The sequence below is a fragment of the Lepisma saccharinum genome, chromosome 17, assembly GCF_977018435.1.
Source record: "Lepisma saccharinum chromosome 17, izLepSacc3.1, whole genome shotgun sequence".
In the NCBI taxonomy this organism is placed as follows: domain Eukaryota; kingdom Metazoa; phylum Arthropoda; class Insecta; order Zygentoma; family Lepismatidae; genus Lepisma; species Lepisma saccharinum.
The window spans coordinates 59,495,837-59,517,527 of NC_139245.1; positions in this window are offsets into that span (position 1 = coordinate 59,495,837).

Consider the following 21,691-nt stretch of genomic DNA (forward strand, 5'->3'; position numbering starts at 1 on the left):
TGATTAAGAAATATGAAGATGATGATTGCAATCAAATTCATGAAGTTCACAAAATATGAAGAAATTCGTACTTGCAATATTAAACGTTACTACCATTTGCACACAAATACACATAATTATACAAGTGTTTCGTAAGCTAAATGCTTACACCAAAACTCTAAATAACCCATAAGTACAGAGCCTTCATGTAAATAATCTCTTGCATTTCGATGATAAGGATTGCAGAATTTCCAGTAAATTCGTAGCTTGAAGATAATGACACATTGTAGTAGGTAAAGATGTGTTGATCCAAATCCAAATGAAGCCAGTTGTAACGGCAATTCTTAATGGACAAAATTATTTTCTCGAAAAAGACGTGAAACAAAAAATAATCTGAAATTAAAATGAGAAAGAGAAGAAGTAACAGGAAAGAATGAGAAAATTTTAATTTGTCTTTATAAGAAAAAAAAAAAGGAACGAGCAACTTTACATCAAGCACAATAAATTTGAAAAGTAGCAAGAAGGAATGTCTAATTGAAGGTTAATTGCTTTTAACACAGAAAATTTAGATATAAGCAAGATGTAAACATGAAGTCAAAAATTTATTTGCAAATCAAGAATTTATAATTATAATTCAAAAGAATATCTAACATGTAAAAAAACACTTGAAAAGGTCAGAAAGACACAAGGAAATCATTTAATCCCATCCAACAAACTTCAAGAATTACCATTCTTCAAACATTCAATATATATATATAGAACAGAGCATTATTTGCGCAAAAAAAAGCCTATTGAATATGATACACTTTGATATGAGTAAAAAATAGTATACACAGATTACATATAGATATATACTGAAAACAAATCTAATCTTTACACATACTGATCAAAATCATATCTGGATACCAATTTCTGCAGCTTAAGGGTGCGTACGCAATCTGTACAGTATCTTTCTACAAAATCTGGCCAAATGTCCATCTATATGACAAAAAGAACAGGTCATGGGGGGGGGGGGGGATCTACGTTGATTTGATTGAGATTGGTCAACAAAAAGAGAAGCTAAGGAGATTGGAGAATCTACATCTGAAGAGCTGAGTTGAGACTGTCTGTCTGTTTCTGCTGGCATTTTGAAGAAATGTCGAGCACAGCGTCACAGGCCAAGTGGAGTGATAAGCCACGGAAATTCACATAACTAATCAGTAAATACTTCACGAACTTAGAGCAGACAACCCATATCAACATGTAGGTGTTGAGATTGTTGTATTTTATGTTATAATTTAGAATAATAAACCCAAAGTTAACAGAAAATGCTACAAATTGTAAAATATATCCTCAACAGCACTTCTAAATGTAAATTTCTATTACTGGTATTTTAAGAATAGCTAAGGACTATTTACAGAATGAATTGGCGACCAGTTGCTTGCGATCATTTGATGTTTTTGCCTCAAAAAATGGAACCACCACTGCTATACACCAATGACAAGACTAAAAATGGTAATCCAAATCAAATGCCCCCCCCCCCCATGTTGTTGCCCATATGCATGGTAATTCAAAACAGACATACTTTTTTTGTTTTTGACTGTGTATAAATGATGGCCATTATTGTTTCATGCCCTCTTACATTTTTGGCATTTTGAGACAGTTCTGATAAATGTGATAACTCAGAGAAATGATCAAGGGTAAGAAATTAAAGGGTCCTCGGTTGCCATGGTGTCTAAAAATTTTCACTGAGTGCCAAAGTTCTTTTATTCAGTTCTATGTTTTTACTATTTCTAATTTGCTTATTGAAATTTCCAATACCTACGCTTGTTAAAAAAAATAGAGAGTACAGTATGTGTTTTCTGTATTATGTGTAACATTAAATCAGAATAAGACACATAAGGTAAACATATATGTTTGCGCTGTTTCTAGTGAAATTTTAAAATCTGCAAATATGTGGTATAGTATTTGTACCCAAAAGGGATGAAGAGATAGGTGAGTGGAGAAGGTTACACAATTTAGAATTCATAATTTGTATTCATCTCCAGATATTACAATAATTAAATCAAGTAGACTTAGGTGGGCAGGCCATACTGCATAATCTGTCATATATTAGAATGTATTCTTATTTATGCTGTTGTAACTTCCTTAGGTTGCTACTCCTGTGCAAGAATCAATTACTTTCTATCCAACCTTGTATTAATTAATACATTTCATGGCTTCCCTTAGTTGGTTTCATGGCTTTCGTAGCCCGAATGGGGAAAAAAAGTGGCTCCTGAGAATAAAAGGCTGGCGCCAGAATCATTTTTTTAGTTTTGTCTACCCTTGAAAATGATAGAAAGTTGGTAAAAAACATTATTTTCAGTACATTTCAAGCTACATTTTATGTCCCTTACCTGTGAATTTCCAAATTGATGTTTTTGGTCTGGAATGACTTGGGCATTTAATTGCATAATATCAAAGAGATCTTCTGAGATTTTAGGTGATTGGAAGCATTCAGATCCAGCAATATTGCAAAACTGGCTACTTCAGGTACTCTGCTTAATGCATGTCTTAACGTGTTCCGACAAAGCTCTGCCTTACACACTTTTCCACAATGGCATGAAGCCATGACAAATACATGTGTGTGAAAAGCTTCAATAAAAATGAATGGTTCTTCCCAGTTGAGGTCCTGTGATGAGTACAGTGGATGTTCCGAAGTCACTGAATCTGAAAAAGGTTTAATACTACACCATTTTTTTTAATTGTGTAAAAAAAATCCATGAAACTCACCAGAAGGGACTCGAAATATAAATGCACAAAGTGGAGTTGGCATGCAATAACTATGGAATCAAAAGTGCATGATCACAATACTTATTTATGAACAAAGGTAGGCAAAAACAAAATTGAGGTGCCAGTGCTTTTTACTGAGAAGCCAGCATTTTTCTGTTTCAAATATGAGTTAACCACGAGTATCCAGTTTTCCTCCACTTACAACCAGGAAGCATTTGTTTGTATTTGGCATTTTTTGCACATTCAGGCCTTTTATGGATTTTTGGTAATTTATCAGTATTGTTGACATTTTATTTAGGTTTCTTTCTTTCTCCATCCCTGTTTAGTGAATTTTAAATGCATTTGCTAGCGTAACTTCCATAGTTCAATTTCCCAACTTTTCTTTTTAACAAGCACGACATTGGTCATCAAAATAGCACAACTGAAATATTTGGCAATGGATAAAAGAAGTAATTGTGCTGAATTTATTTTTCCTCCAGCAAACTGAAATTACTGAGAGTAAAGCTTTCTTGTAGTTTTTGCTGCACACTGTCATAACTTTAATCTGTGCTTTCAAAATTAAAGTTAGCTGCAATGTACAAAAAATAATCTGATGCAAGCAAAATGCACCTCTTTTATGTAACCTTACAGTATAAATATAGAAGCTGTTTACACCACCAAACAACAGTTTTTATCAAATAATTCCACTACTCTTGTAATTTACCCAAAAATACCTTTGTTTCATGAGAGAATTTTTTCAGGTTGTTAAGAAAATATAGGTAATTTTTAATAATTTTGAGGTAATTCTGTGGGAGATTTTTTTAGGCGATCAATTTCCGAGCCCTAATCATAAATAACTGTAGAACCCATTCTAACAAATAGACTAGGAACAGTGCAAAAAAATGTTATAATGGCATGATTATTATTCTGATTTAATAACACACATGGTACAGAAAACACACAAACATTTCAAAACATTTATTGTACTCGTTTTTTAAAAAACAATTGACGTTAATTTCAATAAATGAACTTGAATTAGCAATATTATTTTAGAACTGGATAAAAAAAAATAAGGTGCCATGGTGAATGGGTGACCTGTAAGTTTCTACCCCCACTTATCAATATGTGGCATCAGCAGATAGTAAACAAATGATGCTGCTGTTGCTTGCATCTGAAAATGATTTCCATTTATTTTAGATGACAGTGATTGATCATGAAAGTTTTCTATTTCTACGCAAGAGAAGTTTCCAGTTTTGAAATATAAATCCATGGCCAGGGGCTTAGGTTATTTCTAATTGAAAGATTAAAAGAAACTTTAACGAGTGCATTGAAATTACTTCCACCATATGTAAGCACATTAAGTTCAATTATGTATTCATATGCACTAAAAAACTTCACCAGAGTATCCAAAATGAAAAGAAGTGAATTCATCTGTTGAAAGCACATGGACATACCCAAAGGAAAATAATTATTATACAGTTCAAATGGTCAAGAGTAAGAGTAAATTGTTGCTTCACTTTTCATATATTGTTTGTTTGCATCCTGGCCAAAATAGGCACCTTTTCTCAAATATTTTGTGCTTATTAGTGAACATGGCATATGGCCATATTTGCTTCACCTTGTCTTTATAAAAACAATGTAGAAATTAGACTATATCAGGTAATGTTGGTTGCAGCAATCTTGGGTCAAAATATTATTTACAAGGTACAGGCTTCAGTTTTAATACTATGTATCTATTGTTACTTTTATTAGTAATACTGCAATTTCAATTGGCCAAACTAACTAATTAACTCTCTAGCCTTCCTAAACCAGAAGGTTCATGGGTGCAGCAACACAGGTCCTCCATTTCTCCCTATCTTGAGTAAGTTCTATATACTCTTTTCCATCCCCACCGATTTCCCTTAGGTCCATCTTCGTCTTGGCCTTCCTACAGGTCTCTTACCATCTGGTTTCCCAACAAGAATCCTGTAAACTCCTCTTTCCTCTCCCATTCGTGCCACATGGCCTGCCCACCTAAGTCTTCTTGATTTAATTATTCTAATAATATCTGGACATGAATACAAATTATGTAGTTCTAAATTATGTAACCTTCTCCACTCACCTGTCTCCTCATCCCTTTTAGGTCCAAAGATTTTCCTAAGGATCTTATTTTCAAATACTCTCAATTTATGTTCCTCTTTCAATATAAGGAACCAAGTTTCACACCCATATAATACTACAGGCAAAATTACTGTTTTGTATATTTTAACTTTTAGTTTCTTAGATATTAAACGAGGAGACAAAAGTTTATGAAGAGAGAAGTAACATGCATTTCCTGAATTAAGCCTACTTTTTATTTCCTCTTTAATATAATTTTCATTTGTTAATATTACTCTTAAGTATTTGAATTTGGAAACTGGTTCAAACGAGTTATCAATAATTAGATTTTGATGATTACATAGCACTTGGTTTCGGCCTGTAAGCATATATTTAGTTTTCTCTTTGTTAACTTCCAAACCTATCTCTTTAGCAGTTTTGAAAAATATTTTAGCATTATTCTTAATTGTATTCACATCATCCGCCAGTAAGTCTACATCATCTGCATATGCTAACAACTGAGTCACACCATTTAATTTTAGTCCTTCTTTAGTTTCTTTTACCTTCCTTACAGCATATTCTAAGTCAAAACTAAAGAGAAATGGAGATAATGCATCTCCTTGTTTTAACCCATCATGAATTGTAAATTTGTCAGACATATTAATACCCACACGAATTTTACTTTCTGTTTCATTGGTGCATATTTTTATCATACTAACAAGCTTCTTAGGTATTCCAAACTCTACTAATATATTATATAATTTATCTCTTTTGACCGAATCATATGCTTTTTTGAAATCAATGAATAGCTGATGGACATTTTGATTATATTCCCACTTTTTTTTCCAGTGTCTGTCTGATGTGAAAAATTTGATCTGTAGTTGATCTGTTACGTTTAAATCCACATTGATAATCACCTATAATTTCATTAGCATATGGTGTTAGTCTTGTTAAAAGAATGTTAGACAATGTTTTGTATGTTGTTGAGAGTAGAGAAATTCCACGGTAATTATTGCAGTTCATTTTATCACCTTTTTTAAACACAGGAACAATTATGGATTCTTTCCACTGTTGAGGGATTTCTTCTTTATTCCATATTAAACAAATTAATTTATGAATTTGACATATTAATGAATTTCCACCATATTTAATTAACTCAGCTGGTATTAAATCTATGCCAGGTGCTTTGTTATTCTTTAGCCTTTTAATAGCATCTCTAACTTCAGTCAAGTTAGGTTCTGGAACTAAAGGTTCTGCTGTGTGGACTTCATTTACTTCTGATTTATCTCCTACATGGACATTTAAAAGGTCATTAAAGTAGTTCTTCCATCTATTTAGAATATCGCTTGGGTCAGCTAGAAAATCACCGTCTTTATCTTTTATCAAGTTTACTTTAGGTTGCCACCCTATTCTAAACTCATTTACACCTTTATATAAATCTCTGATATTTTTATTTTTGCTGTTTGTTTCAATTTCGTTAATTTTGCTTTTCAAGTAATCTCTTTTTTTACTTCTAAACGTGCGGTTAACTTCTCGCTTTATTCTATTATAATTGTTTAGATTTGTATCATCAGAGTTATTTAACCACCTAAGTCTAGCCTGATTTCTTATTTCTATTAGATTATGACATTCATTATCAAACCATGGCTTACTTTTTCTCGGTTTATGGTATCCTATACTTTCTTTAGCTGCTGATTCTATTGCATTACGTATGTGCTCCCAATTCTTATTTACGTCTGTTTCATTTATATTCTCATCATCATTTAAATCCTGCAAAATATCAAATCTATTTGACAGTTTAATTTGGTAATCTTTCTTAATTCTTTCATCAGTAAACTTTCCTGTATCAAATTTTAGAACTTTTAGATTTTGTTACTTATGATTTATCACTGAGAGTCTTTCTCTTAATTTAGCAATTACTAAATAATGGTCACTGGCACAGTCAGCACCTCTATGTGTACGAACGTCAATTATACTAGTATGCCTCCTCTTATCAATGAGAATATGATCTATCTGATTATGAGTTTTACCATCTGGAGAAGACCAGGTATATTTATGGATATCTTTATGTTTAAAAATGGTACTTTTCACAATTAAATTCTTTGAGGTTGCAAAAGTAATCAATCTTATACCATTATCATTACTTAATTCATGAAGACTTTCTTTACCAATCGTGGGTTTAAATGTCTCTTCTTTGCCAATCTGTGCATTACAGTCACCTAACAGAATTTTCATATCATACTGAGAAAATTTATCAAAGAACTGTTCTAACTCTGTATAAAAATCATCTTTAGTATTATCATCTTTATCTTCCGTTGGTGCATGTATGTTAATTAAAATAATTTTACACCACCTACCCTGTAAAACTGCATATGATATCCTATCATTAATAAATTCTACTGTTTTAAGAGCCGAGATAATTCTATTATTTATGAAAAAGCATGTTCCAAAAAAAATTAGAATTTTTAGTTTTACAATTCCCTTCTACTGGCCACCTAACTTCCTGGACAGCTACTACATCTAATTTATATTTGGTCTAGGAATTAATTCGTGCGCCTGGACAAGAGATGGCGTAACGAGCGTATCGACCCACAGTTCCGTGTATCCACACATGCATTGAAAACTCCTGTCAGCGCGCAGTTGATTATAGGGAAGTTGATTGACGCGTCAACAACATCATTTTATAGTCAACTGAACATGACGTAGTTCGTGCCAGATAAAGTGTTTTTGCGGGGTGTTCTGCTTCATTACTTTAACATGCAGAAAAGTGCTACCAAAAGTCATCGTATTTTGGTGGAAGTGTATGCTGACCATGCGCTAGCTGAGTGAACGTGTCAGAAGTGGTTTGCATGGTTTAGAAGTGGTGATTTCGGCCTGGAAGACCAAGAGCGACCTGGACAGCCAAAAAAATTTGAAGACGAAGAATTGAGAGCATTGCTCGATCAGGATTCGTGTCAAACGCAGGAAGAACTTGCAGAAGCATTAGGCGTTGATCAAACAACAGTTTCCAAACGCCTCAAAGCCATGGGAATGATTCAAAAGATGTCACATTGGGTTCCACATGAATTGAAAGACAGACGTTGAAAGACGAAAAACCATTTGTGAATTGCTGCCTCAAAGACAGAAAAGAAAGGGTTTTTTGCATCGCATTGTTACTGGAGATGAGAAGTGGATCCATTACGAGAACCCGAAACAAAAAAAAAGGCCTGGGTGAAGTCAGGTGAACCAGGTCCATCACAACCGAAACGAGATATTCACTGTGCAATGGTTATGCTGTGCATATGGTGGGATATGAAAGGTGTGGTGTACTATGAGCTGCTGCAACCGGGTGAAACTATTAATGGAGAATGTTATCAACGACAATTAATGCGTTTGAAGCAAGCTCTGGCCAGGAAACGACCAGAATGGGAGAACAGACATGATAAACTTATTTTTCAACATAACGCTCGCCCACATGTCGCAAAACCAGTCAAAACCTATTTAGAAAATGTGGGATGGGAAGTTTTACCCCATCCGCCATATTCACCAGACGTTGCTCCTTTGGACTACTACTTGTTCGATTGCATGAATAACGATTTGATTGGACAGCGGTTCACATCTTCAGAAGATATCGAAAAATGGGTCTCTGACTGGATCGCTTCAAAGGATGAGGACTTCTTTCGTCACGGAATCCGTAACTTGCCTGACAGCAGTGGCGTCGCGTGCGGTTCACATACGGGTGTTCACAATATTTTTTTTTATACTGAATGGAGATTTACTCCTCTCCCTTGTAACTTCATCTTCAATTGAAAAAGTAGGAATAACAGTTCAACTTATTTTCAACTATTTCCCACAAAAATCACGCTATATTTGAAGTAATACATTTTTTATTCAATTAACACCCTTTTAATTACGCAATTTACAATTAGTAATGGTTAGTGCAAACTAATTAGTATAACATGCAATCTCAGGTATGTACAATGCAAGACTACCATACTTCGCAATCTACTTTCTATTACACCGACCATATGTTAACCAACCACATTCATTCAGCATTGAAAGCACGTGCATCGTTAGCGGGACAGAGGGGAGGACTCGTCCAGTCCAGAAAAAAAATATTTTGTATGTAAGATATTTGGGAATTATACAGAATGACCTCGCCCCGCCCACAATAACTCGGTTGGGATGCTTATGATTGACGTATCAGTCAATGTGACATTCCATATGTTCCTTCTTCCCTCGTGTTTCGTATTTTCCCTCCTAGCATCATTTTGCCATGGTTCAGAGAGATTGATTTTTGACCATTTAATGCAAGAGTTCTCAAATTTCTTAGCTTCACGGGGCCCTTAACGTTTCAAGATTTTTCCGCGGCGCCAAGAATGTAGCCCTCTCTAACACTTGCATCAGCCAGTTACTTGTAAGATTGCATGCCTTAAGTTAAAAATTAAACACGTATTTCAAATTCAGAAACATTTCATATGTAAAAATGTACTAAATAAGCACATATTTGAAACATCCATAGCACTGACTAACAATTCAGTGAAAATATTGGAACATTTCGCAGCGCCCCTGCGCCCCTCAGGATGCCGCGGCACACTCTTATTATTGACATATTTACCCGTCGTTGCCTTCTAATCGAGGGGTCTCGGTTCGATACCCGTGGAGGAACTTAGTTATTCGAATCCCACTTAAAACTGTAGGTCCAGTCCCGATTAGTCTTACTGAGCATAAATTGGACTTAAAACACCAAAAAAATCAATCAAACATATTTACCATCCTTGATCTTATGTATTGCACGAAACTAATCGTTCCAGAGGCAGTCTTTTTGTATAGCTATGTGCAAATGGTAACAAACGCCCAGAATGTGTCCTTTGCCCATCCATGCTTCGAGTGAATTGTTCAATTACAAGAACTGTCCGATGAAAAAAGAATAACAATTCTCTTTTAGATATATTAAAATATTTTTTAAATGTATCTATTATAAACAAGACTACTTACTGATTTGTCCGAATAAGTGGCCAAAGAACACACTCTAAATATGCACTTTCAATTATACATTTGCACATGAACTCCCTCCTGAAGGATAACCGGCCGAAGCCTATAATTGAGCTCTAGATATTACACAGAAAAAAATAAAATTCTCACTGTGGGTCGAGTAATTGAACGCCACACACCGACGCACAATGCACTTAATAATGATATCAAGAGAAACTAAATTCTACATTATGCTGGCACTTACCTTTATAGAGGATACAGTTCCTTTAGTAATTTCTGTTGCAACCAATGTGGTGAATTTTACTTGTATTCTACCTCTTGTACAATGTAGAGGTCCGGCTGGTGAGGGCCCATCCTTTTTACTTCAGTTCTTTCTGCTTCGCTCATTCGCGAAAATGGAGTTTCTTTCAAACTCCTAACAGTATTCATAGTGTACAAAACACAACACTACACTACACACACACACACACACGGCACAACACACACACACACACGCACGCACGTCTGAAAGCCAATGCACATAAGGTCACCCAACCGCTTGCCAATAGATATCGCGCTCTCCAACAGTCGACACCACTCTAACCGCGTTTTGCCGGTTGCCGCCAAAGAGCATAGGCTTTTTTATTGCCCCGCAAAAGGAAGGGAACTTGACCTTTCCAAAAATAACGTGTCCCTTGCAGGTCTCCCACAGCAACAGTGTTGCCAACAACTGAAACGCAGAAGTTGCTAAATCTTCAACATGCGCTAAAAGTTGCTGAATCAAATTTACTGGTGAAAAATGCAAAATATATTTTTAAAAAGTGGTGTAAAGAACAACTTACATCAGGTTTATTCCAACCAATAAATTAAATTTCAATGTTTGTGCGTTTATATGTACATTAAAAAAAATACTTAATTTCAAATGAGAATTTATGCATATTTCATTTTAACATTCTAACTTCAAAGAAGAAAATATTATGTGTAGCAAAAATGCATCTCTAGTATTCTGAAAGTTATATTTTGTTCTTCACAATAAACATATTCCAATAACGTAGAGAATAGTAAAAATAATTTACTAACATCAATTAATTTTTTTTTACGGTAACAGCTATTTAGGCCTAGGACTCCATACTATTCTGAGTATAGTTACCAGAAAAATGCGCGTTCAATTGATGTAAATGTAGTCGGCACTTTCCTTTGCAATTTAATTCGGTGAGAGTTCTTCTTTTTATTTTTCATTAAAAGCGTCGATTACTAAAAAAAAAGTTGCACAGTCTGAATGGCCCTTAGCCGCACATGCGCAAATCATATAAACCTTGAAAGATATGTAACTCCTGCAGACTAGTTTCTAAAGAAAAGTCGCTCGTCACTATTCCGTGAACTTTAGCGCCCACTGGAATTTAAAATCTGCCAGGTTTAGCGACTTCACACTAAAGTTTGCAACTATGTAGTGCAGACCGTCTCGAGTCACCCTAGGCATGCCTTGTATATGCTGCACTCTGGTGCCGAATGCAAGAAGTATTGCTGCTTGAATCCGGGCTCCCAGCACCATATGTTCGCACAGCCCAGTGAACACTTCCGCGGTATAGTGGTCAACAGCCCGTTAGCTGCCAGTTCACAAAACACAACACAGCAATTGTGTTCATCGCAACCGTGCAACACAGGAGTCAGTGTTACCAACTATCTAAAAAAGTTATCAGACGTGAAAGACGTCAACTCCGAGTAAATTGTGTGTATATATTCGAACATCAAAAAAGTATTTTTTTTCAATTAAATATATGTGTGTGTGTGTGTGTGTGTGCATTTAATATGTACGTAATTTAAAACATATACATGAGTGTTCACGTGCTCATGCGAACATTATCACGCGACGCGCCTGCCTGACAGATGGGCGAAAGTGGTGGCTTGCGATGGACAATATTTTTCTTAAGGTATTTACGTATTTTGTGTTTGAACTACAGCTTCAATGTGTGCGTAACAACCGCATGAATTAATTCCTAGACCAAATACTTAACTATCTCATTAACTGTACACTGAAATGCCCCAGGCCGGTAAAGGCTCAGAACATTCCAGGTGCCTAATTTAATATCCTTATTCCTAATGTAGATCTTATCCTTAGTTCAGGGACCTCCCAAAGTAATCCCCACCCAGAGATCCGAACGGGGGACTATTTTACCTCCGGAATATTTTACCTTGGGAACATCCATGGCCTTATATTGCTGTTTCTTGACATTTTTTTTTTACAGTGCAGAGTTGTTAGCTCTATGCCTAACCCCCAATATGAATGGAGGAACTACTACACAAGACAAACACAAACACATTAGACAGCACAATTACTACCCAAGACGAACACAAACACATTAGACAGCACAACTACTACACAAGACACTACACAAGACACACACAAACATATCACAACTATATGATGCATATGTACCGATGGAAAATTAAGTCTGTTATAATGGATACATTGGGACATATCCAAACTAATTCAAGCAAAAATACTAACTTGGTTCCTGTTCTGCTTCTTTCAATTCAAATAGCTGTGTCTTTATCAGATTTTTTGTAAGTTCTATAACTTCTTCCAAATCAATTTTCAACTTCTGAAGTTCTTCAGCAGGTGGAAGCTGCCCTCACTACTGACCCATTCAATGAATTTCAATTGGATATACCTTTTTCATGAAGGGCACTTAAGACTACATTCCTACTGAAATGACAAGTGACATGCATATGTCAATTTAACGTCTAAGGTTGCACATATGGGTAAAAATTATCAACTGATTTGGAAATATATTTTATTTTCATGTCCAATGAATGTCTCAGGCCACCCTACTCAGTTTCAGTGAATCTTTTGGAATGCAGGGCCTCCTCGATAGTGCAGTGGTATCATCATTGCCTTGTTATCAAGGGGTTCTGGATTTGATACCCAGTGCAGGCACATAGTGGTTCAAATCCCACTTTAAATTGTAGGTCCAGTCCCAATTAGCATACCTGTGCTTAAAACACCAAAACAACCAACCTTTTAAATGTAGGGACCTTGAATCGACTGTTAGTTTATTGGTTCTGCTTTCAGTGCCATAGAAATACTGCCGTGGCAAATTTCACCCAACTTGCTCTTACATGTTTCACGTTGCTATTTCAACATGTTCTTTTTTTCTCATTTTTATCAATTGTGTGGATTCAATGCAGATGTTTCAAATTATTTAAATTACATTAAGCAATGAAGCTATTAATATCTACTTGTGTTAAAGCAATTAAAATGTTGGCTTAAGTGATTTTTCTTCTGAGTGATTCTTTCCCAGCATACATCCTTATGTCCTATCGGAGAGTGCACATTCTGCCAGGTTGAGGAAAATTAATTGTTGAATTTAGGCATATTCAACATGTTATGCCACTAAGGTGTTAGAACTTGTTAGTTTATTAGTTCATCAGGAAGCAATATGCTTGTCAGTTCTATAGGGAACCGGACAAGTAGTGACAAGTTTTTAATTCTTGTTCATGGGAAATGTGAAAAGGTGTGTTCAAATTTCAATAATTTGTATTTTTTTCTCTTTCGAAGCAACTTCATGACCACAGCATATTGTGATTTATTCCTAAGTATTTGTTGTTCATGGAAATGTAAATAGTGTGTTCAAACTGCAATATTATATTTTTTCATTGCAAGTCAACAACACGAATATAGCATCTGATTAATTCCTCATTATGTCCTGTAAATTGCAAATATTTTAATAAACTTTATCAAAAGGATATTTAGCAGTTGATATTATTACTATGTTACTATGTCATAAAAGTAAGATTAAAATTGAAAACGTATGAATTTGTATTGAATAGTATTCAAAGATAAATTACAAATACCAAAAAAGTATATTTTTTAGAAATAAATGTGTAGTAGATATTCATGGTGAAGTGTAATTTGAAAATAGAAAATGTGTACACATTGATGCACATGTGGAATTGTGAAAAATTTACTTCTTTAACTTGATAGGTTTATGTTATGCTGCTTAAGCAAGTGACTCCAGATTAATAACAACACTGTTAAGTCTTGTTTCCATGCTTAATAAAACACTAACATTGCTGAACAATGCAGAAATTTATTTAAGAAACACACTATACACGTGTACTTTATGTACTAGTGTACATTATGGTATTTTTGACAATTTGGTAGTGATATGCATGAAGTTCGAACTTATACAGGTTAGATGGTTTCAAGACGAAAAGACAAACCATTAAATATTTAACTGAAAAACATAATTTTGTTTAGCTAACATTTGCTCCTTCCTTCTCCCTTTCTATTTACATACTAATCAGTCCTTCTAAATTTATCATTGTGTGTGTGTGTGTGTGTGTGTGTGTGTGTGTGTGTGTGTGTGTGTGTGTGTGTGTGTGCGTTGGTATACCCGTCATTAGGAGCAACAATATCAGAAAAATTACCAGCATTACGAGGAACTTTTTCATTGCGAGGTATTTTTGGCGGTTCCTCGGAACGAGAAAGCACATTATTTAATATTATGGCCGAACGGGCAAAGGAAAATTTAATGTCGTGATATTAATCGACGAAGGGGAACAAGATCTATATTTTGATATAAGATAGAACAATGTCCGACAATTGTACTCGGAGTTATGCTACAAAACAGTGCATTTTTGTGGTTCCTCTTTTCGGGGCATTGTGCCTGTACGTGTGTATCAGGTGTTTATCGGTTCCTCTCAACGGGGCTCTGTGCTTATCACCTACACACAACGTGTGTGTCGTTTGTGCGACGCCAGAGACATCTGCAGTGTGTGAAAACTTGCGGAACTACATCAGAGGTGACGTCATGGCGGAGCGAGGGAGGTCGTAGGGGCGGGGCCTGCGGCTGCAAAGAACAGCGTTGTCGGATATCCCCTCCACTTACATGACAACATTTTTCACTGACGGCTCTGAACGTTGCGTTGTCCGCAGTGCTGCATAAGTTGCAACGCTGGAGAATGCAGCATTGCTACATCATTGCCTACATGGGAAATGTTAACGGTGCTTCACGATTGCGTTCCGAGAGGGTTCGTTGTGTGATAGTAGCCGTATTTAATATATCGGTTTGAGCTTGGGAAAATATGTCTCAGAAAAGATATAACAAGGAAGAATTGTAGCAATCTGCCAAGGCCGCGTGTGAGCGAGCAAAGAATATTGTAGGAAATGCTTGTGTATTTCTTCATCAAGAAACCAAACTAGCAGGATTTCTTCATGTATTAATTAATAAAATACTCAACCAGATTTCCTATACTACAATACTGGAAATGATTGCGCTTAATCTAACTAAAGCACAAAAGCCAGATACGGGACAGTATAGTACAAAAACTACATACATATTTACGTTCTTAATTGTGGTCTAACTATTTGTTTTTCTGCCTACTCCACTCATTAAAAATTTGCATTTCCTCCTATGTGGTGACAGTGGCGTATTTAAGCGTAGGACTTCAACCCCCTTCCCGAAATTCCTTCCACACTTAAAATATATCTTTCGTCACTAGAATGCAGATGCATATGTTCAAAAATGGCAAAATACGTAGCTAATCATTAATAAGAATAGGATCTACACTAACATTTCAATATTTTTTGTAATGCATGTCTCTAAAGTAAGGTCTAAAGTCTAAAGACATGTTGCGTGAGGATTTCACCAATTCAACGCAAGTTTCTGCGACCTATCATGCATGCCGCTACGTTATGAAACGTTGCTGCGGATTGACGTGTTTGCAATCGACATATGTCATATGCACTTGCTGCTTCGGAGTGAAATGAACGTGTTGCTTGACGTTTCGGTCTGAAAGTTACAGGTGACATGCAACACGGAAATATCAAGCAGCTTTCAGACCAAAGCGACACACAACACATGTCGCTTCGGAACTAGTCAATCAACATTAACGTTTCACACCTTAGCGGTAGCCCCAGAAGACTGAGTTCGACTGGTGAAATTCTCAAGCACCACGTGTATCTTCGATGTGAAATCTCCCAATGAGAAAGCCCAGTTCGAGCGACATGTAGGCCTATGTGTATGTTCAATAAAGCAACACATACACCACGCATACGTGAACAGACCGAGTCAATTTGATGCACGACCTTAGCGACATGGTGATTTCACACCCAAGCGACAAGCGACACGAGACCCTTCAATCTAATGCAAAAGGTTCATCGTGCATGCGGGAACAACAGAAACAGGTGATACGATGCACCGTATGGAGAACATAGTCCAGTCCAAGCTACAAATGCAGCTTGTGTCGCTTCAGTTCAAAATATTTGTTTTCAAGAAGCACGTTACAGGGGGATTTCACACTGAAACGACACGACACGCATGATTTTGTGCGAGCAATAAAGATTTCGATTTCCGGTGGGGCATAGCACCTTGCACTGGCGTACGCAAGGGGGAGCTGATGTGGCTACTGCCCAACCAGAAATTTTAAGAAAATACAAATTTTTAAATATAAATTTGTTAAGAACTCAAAGTAAGGAAATATGTAAACGCAAACTTCCCTTAAAGTTAAAATGACACCCGATAACCATTTCTGTCTTCGAGTACAGTTTTAATAGAGTGAAAAGTTCAAAATGTACGATAGCCTATATATTTTATTCGGTATCCCACAGTTCTAGAACAAAGCTATACTATACACCTTTACAATTTCACCCCCCCCCCAGAACAAAAATCCTGCTTACGCCAGTGGCACCGTGAGAACAATTGGAGCAGACTATGATATCGAAAACCAGAAAACTACAGCGACTCAATTATTTTTAACTTAGTATATGGCACATGGTTTCCCTCTTCTCGAGTGGCAGCAACGAATCGTCCCCAGTGCATCGCCCAGTGGCATATACATGAGGAAGGGATGAAAGACAGGCCTGTGGCAAGGAGTAGCAAGTCTCCATTTTCACAACACAGCCTAACAAAGACAACTAAAGGTGGCCAGGAGGGGAAATTTCCTTTGGGCTAAGGATGGTGGTGTGTGTTGCAAGGCGTGCTGTCGACAGTGGCGGCAATTGGTTTCCAAAACTGGGTTCGGCAAAGGAACTTTACTTTCCCTTATAGATAAGCTTTAGCATAGTGTCAGAGCAAAAGTGGCTAAAAGTGGGGGGCAACTGCCGCCCTACGCTCCCTCAGTCAGTAATGATTATTCGACTGTGAAATCAGTTGAAATCTTGGAATCAGATTCTTTCCTCATTCATCCATAAACATTCGATTTCATTTCGCTTTGTAATAAACATAAGCACTTTATAAATTTAAAAAAAATATATTTTTAAAATTATTCTTAAAATCAATGTAATTAAACAGAATTGTGGCTGACACATTTTAAGAAAGAAGTTACAGTCCGTGTTTTACTTTTTCACAGTATTTCATAATTTTATTAGGAAGCGCTTTTCTGCTATTTTATTTAACTGCGACGGTGCGGATGTGTGATGATTAGATGAAATTTAGGAAGAGACACTCATTTCCAGGCTGGGATTCAAACCCGGAAACCCTGGCGTCGTATCACACTGAACTAAACACACTGCCAGATTCAGGAGAACAGAAAGTAAGTTATTAATATAATATATAAGATGTAATATATAATATATTACATATAATATAATATAATATAATATTCGAACAAGTGTATACTGCACCTCCACTGCATATCGCCAGTTTACAAGGCGATTCTTACATTCTGTATACTCTGTACTATTCACAGTTACAATACATGTGTTAACCCATTGAGAAAGCTAAGTTTGCCATTTTGGAATCTCTCTCTCCAGGACGTAGTGTAATCAAGGGGTCCAGAGTTCGTTACCCGGTTGAGGCACATTGTGGTTCTGATCGCACTTCAAACTGTAGGTTAAATCCGGATTACCCTTTCAAGGCATAAAGTGTACTTAAAAACAATCTTACATTGAACTTGATTGAAATTACATTTTTGCTTGCAATTTTGAATATGTATATTAATATTAATAATAATAATATTAACAATAATGACTTTAATTAATAGAGTACGTAATGAAGTACGAAAACATTGATATTTGATCAAATTGTCCTTTGGTTATAAAGATGTTACTGACGCAAGTATTGATGGAATGAACTGGAATGAATATTTTGCTACCCTTGAAAAAAAACGAACCAGAGAATAACGCCGGCCTTCTACCCCTCCCTGTCCTGTTTAAGTGGGGGGAGAGTGGTTAGTCTATAACCGATTGTTGTAGGACTTATGCTACATTAAAAGTTGTTATTGAGCTTAAGAATGAGCTTACTGCTTTAGTTCAAGCTAAATAGGATTTTCAGCTTTTTACAAAACCTGATTTGCTGTATAAAGCAGAAAAGAAAATAATCTTTTACAAACTTTTATTTCTGAAGTTCTAATTAACATTAAACAATTATGAAGGAGGTCCTTGGTAAGTCTCCTTCACCTAATGTTATATGGTGTCCGAAACTCCCGGGAGGTGCCTTAGATTGTCTTGGTGAAAGAAAAAAAAAAAGGGTATTAAGCATTGTGTTTGTTAGCTGCAGATGATGTTTATGTAAACATTGAGTGTTGCAACCTGCGTTCGTGTTTGTTGGCAGCATAGCTCATACAATACGGAAAGCTCCTTGTTACGGCAGATTGTTGATTTCAGATGCTGCTGTACAATGTTCAGACTGTAAACAATGGGTGCATAAAGACTGCGTTGAGAAAGATTTTTCCTGCAAGCAGTGCAAGAACGGAGCTGGAAATGAAGTTCATGATAATGGAAAAATAGACGAAAAAGAACAGGGTGTTTCGAAAGAAAGTGACGAATTTGGTTGTCAAGTTGACATTGATCGGGGAAAGGAAAATGATGTTTTAAGTACAATTTTATCGATGATGAAACAGGATAGGTTAGAAAGACGAACAAGATAGAAAGAGACAGAAACAGGAACAAGATAGGCTGAAATGGGAAGAAAATAAGGAACAGGATAGATTGAAATGGGACAGATTATGCAAAAAAATGGAAGGACGTAGGCAGGAAATGAAGGAAGTAAGTGTTGGTTTACAAAAATTGAGTGATCGAATGTCAGTTCCAGAACAGGAAAAAATCAGCTGTATTGGAGAGGAAGGTCGTTAAGGTGAATGCTATCCAGTAAAGTAAGGTTCGATTTCAGGCCGGAATCGATGAAGTAAAAGATGATTGTAATGAGGTCCGTGAGAACAGCGAAAAGATAGAAGATAATTCTGATCAAGTACAAGTGGATATAGAAAATGAACAAAAAGAGACAGATTGGAAAGTACAGGCTCTAGAGGAACGAGCGTGCGTGTTCGGAATGAAAAGGCAACAAGTTGAAAATGAGACCCTCGGAATACAGCAATCTCATGAAGTGATAAGTAAAGAAGAAAATTTTCATGGAAAATCCCAGAAAAATGATCTGTGCCCTAAAGGTAAACATTGTATAACTTTAGACATGACGATACCGGAAATGACTCTGATCAGTAAAAGGAAGAAAATTAGAATGAGACCTAGATATAGTTCAGTAAAGAAAGTGAAGAAAATGAAGAGAAAGAAATTGAAAGCTGCAAAGAAAGTTGAGAAAGTGTCAGTGAAAGTGAAGAAGAAAGTTCGTAAAGGATCGAAGAATGTCAGCGCAGAAAGGTCAGACCCAAGTATGAAAAGGATGAAACAAGAAAAGAGAGCAATACATTCATCTGATGATAGTGAAAGGAAGTCCCAAAAGAAACGAGACAGGAAAGAATGGAATAAAGTTAAGAAGAAAGTTACTAGTGATGATTCTCATAGTGAGGAAAATATACTAATGGACAACCGGAAATGAAAAGAAAACACTTTAGAGATAAGAGAAAATACAAATAGTTTTGGCAGACTAATAGTTTCTCTACTTGACGAAAGTTGGAAGAAGAGGAAGAAAAAGAAAAATCAGATAAAAAAGAAGAAGAAGAAAAGGAAGAAGAGGCATGATATAGTTACGACGAACAGGGATCTTTAGAAATGGAAGTAACAACCAAGACGGATAATTCAAGAAGAAGGGATATTCTGAGTTGTCGAGTGATAATGATGGGTTCCTAAAGTTCGTATATTTCAGTAAAATATCACAAAGTTTCCATTTCACTTGTAGAAATGTTGATAATAACTAATTTATGTAGATATTTTTGATAAAAGAGTGGAAATTGTTAAATGTAAATAAGTATTTTTAGAGTTGTGTATACGAAATGCTGAGTATTTGAAAAAAAAAGTTCTTTAATAAAATATCACAAAGTTTCCATTTCACTTGTAGAAATGTTGATAATCACTAATTTATGTAGATATTTTTGATAAAAGAGTGGAAATTGTTAAATGTAAATAAGTATTTTTAGAGTTGTATATACGAAATGTTGAGTATTTAAAAAAAAAAGTTATTTAATGTCAGTTGTTTTATGTACAGGTTATGTGAAACTTGTTATGGTTCAATTTAGAAAGTTGAATGATGGTTTTGGTAAAAGCGCTGATAACTATTTGCGACAATGAGCGGGTAGATATTGTAAAATTGAAAAATAGCTTTGTAATAAGAAAAAGAAAAGGAAGATAGAAATATGAAAGTAAACCTCTAAACTGTTTATGATGCTGCAAAATAAAGAATGAAGAACGAACGAGAAAGAAGGTTGTACAGATGTGCTCAGAAGAAGTCAATTGGGAAAATTCTTCGGAAAGCAAGAGAAGATAGCATTAACAAAGGTTAAGCAGCATTAATAGAAGGATGAAGTTAAAGAATTCTTGGACATATGAGATCAAAAGTCAGTGTATATTAAGATAAAGTGTAAGAGAGGCACACAAATACAATGTCGAAGGCTACCGGAAATGTTGTTGTTGAAAAAAAATAGGTCGAAGGCGCACCGAAAATTATTGATGATATTAATGTACATGCTCATATGTAATAAATGTTGATGTGCAGAATTCTGTTGCTAGTCTGAATAATAAAATGCTATTAGAAGGTCAACATGTTAAAGATGAGAGAATTTCCTTAAATTAGAAAATTGAGCTAGCTGATACTCTGTAGAAGAAAGAAGAAGAAAAGGGAAGCACTAATTATTAATGGCATGATAATGAGGTTTACTAATTAAAATTATTTTGAAGGAATTTATACATATTTGGCATCCTATTTGAAGATAGTAGTAAAAGTAATAATAATTTGTGATTCTATTCTACCAAAACCAGCTGAAGAGCATATTTCAGAGTAGGATTGTTAAAAACAATGCTGTTTTTAATAGTATAGAAAGTCAGGTTGATGATAAAGAAAAGGCTGTAAAATTTAGAAAATATGTTTATTTGTGAAAACAAGTTGTAGAGTTTGATGATTTTTGAAGATAAAAGCTGGGTACATGAAAATGATACTGTGTGTTCAAAATTAGTTTTATGCAAAAGAAAACAATTGTAAAAGCGATTCAAGGGTAAAAATTTGAACTTTTATTGTCGTGAAATCATTGTACTTAATTTTATATACATACATATATATATATATATATATCATTACTATCAAATTGTAAAGGAAGATTGAACAGTATTGTTAAAGATGAAAATTTGACTGGTAGCAATTATGTTATAAACATATACAAAAAAGGAAAATGTGAAAACTGTAGGCCTAATCTGAGTTTGATAAAAATGTATATACGAGGTCTGGTTGAAAATTTAAGGAGATAAAGAGACTTGTAAAGACATTAGCTCTCCTTGATCAGTCCATCAAATGTATTTTTTGGGAAAGGGGCATCTATAACCGATTGTTGTAGGACTTATGCTTCGGAACGAATGAGGATGAAAGAGGCTAGCTTCATTCCCCTTTTAAATAATAGACTGAGTCACAAAGGCAATGGAAAACAAGCGCTCGTGAATTTCGGGCGCGGGTTTTGTTGCATCAGTCGGCGAAAGAGAGTTACAGCGTCTGGTCTTTGTGGTTGATGTCCGCGCGCGCGTTGCTGGAGAAACGCGAAAAGTTTGCAGTCGTTCGAGCTGTTGATATTT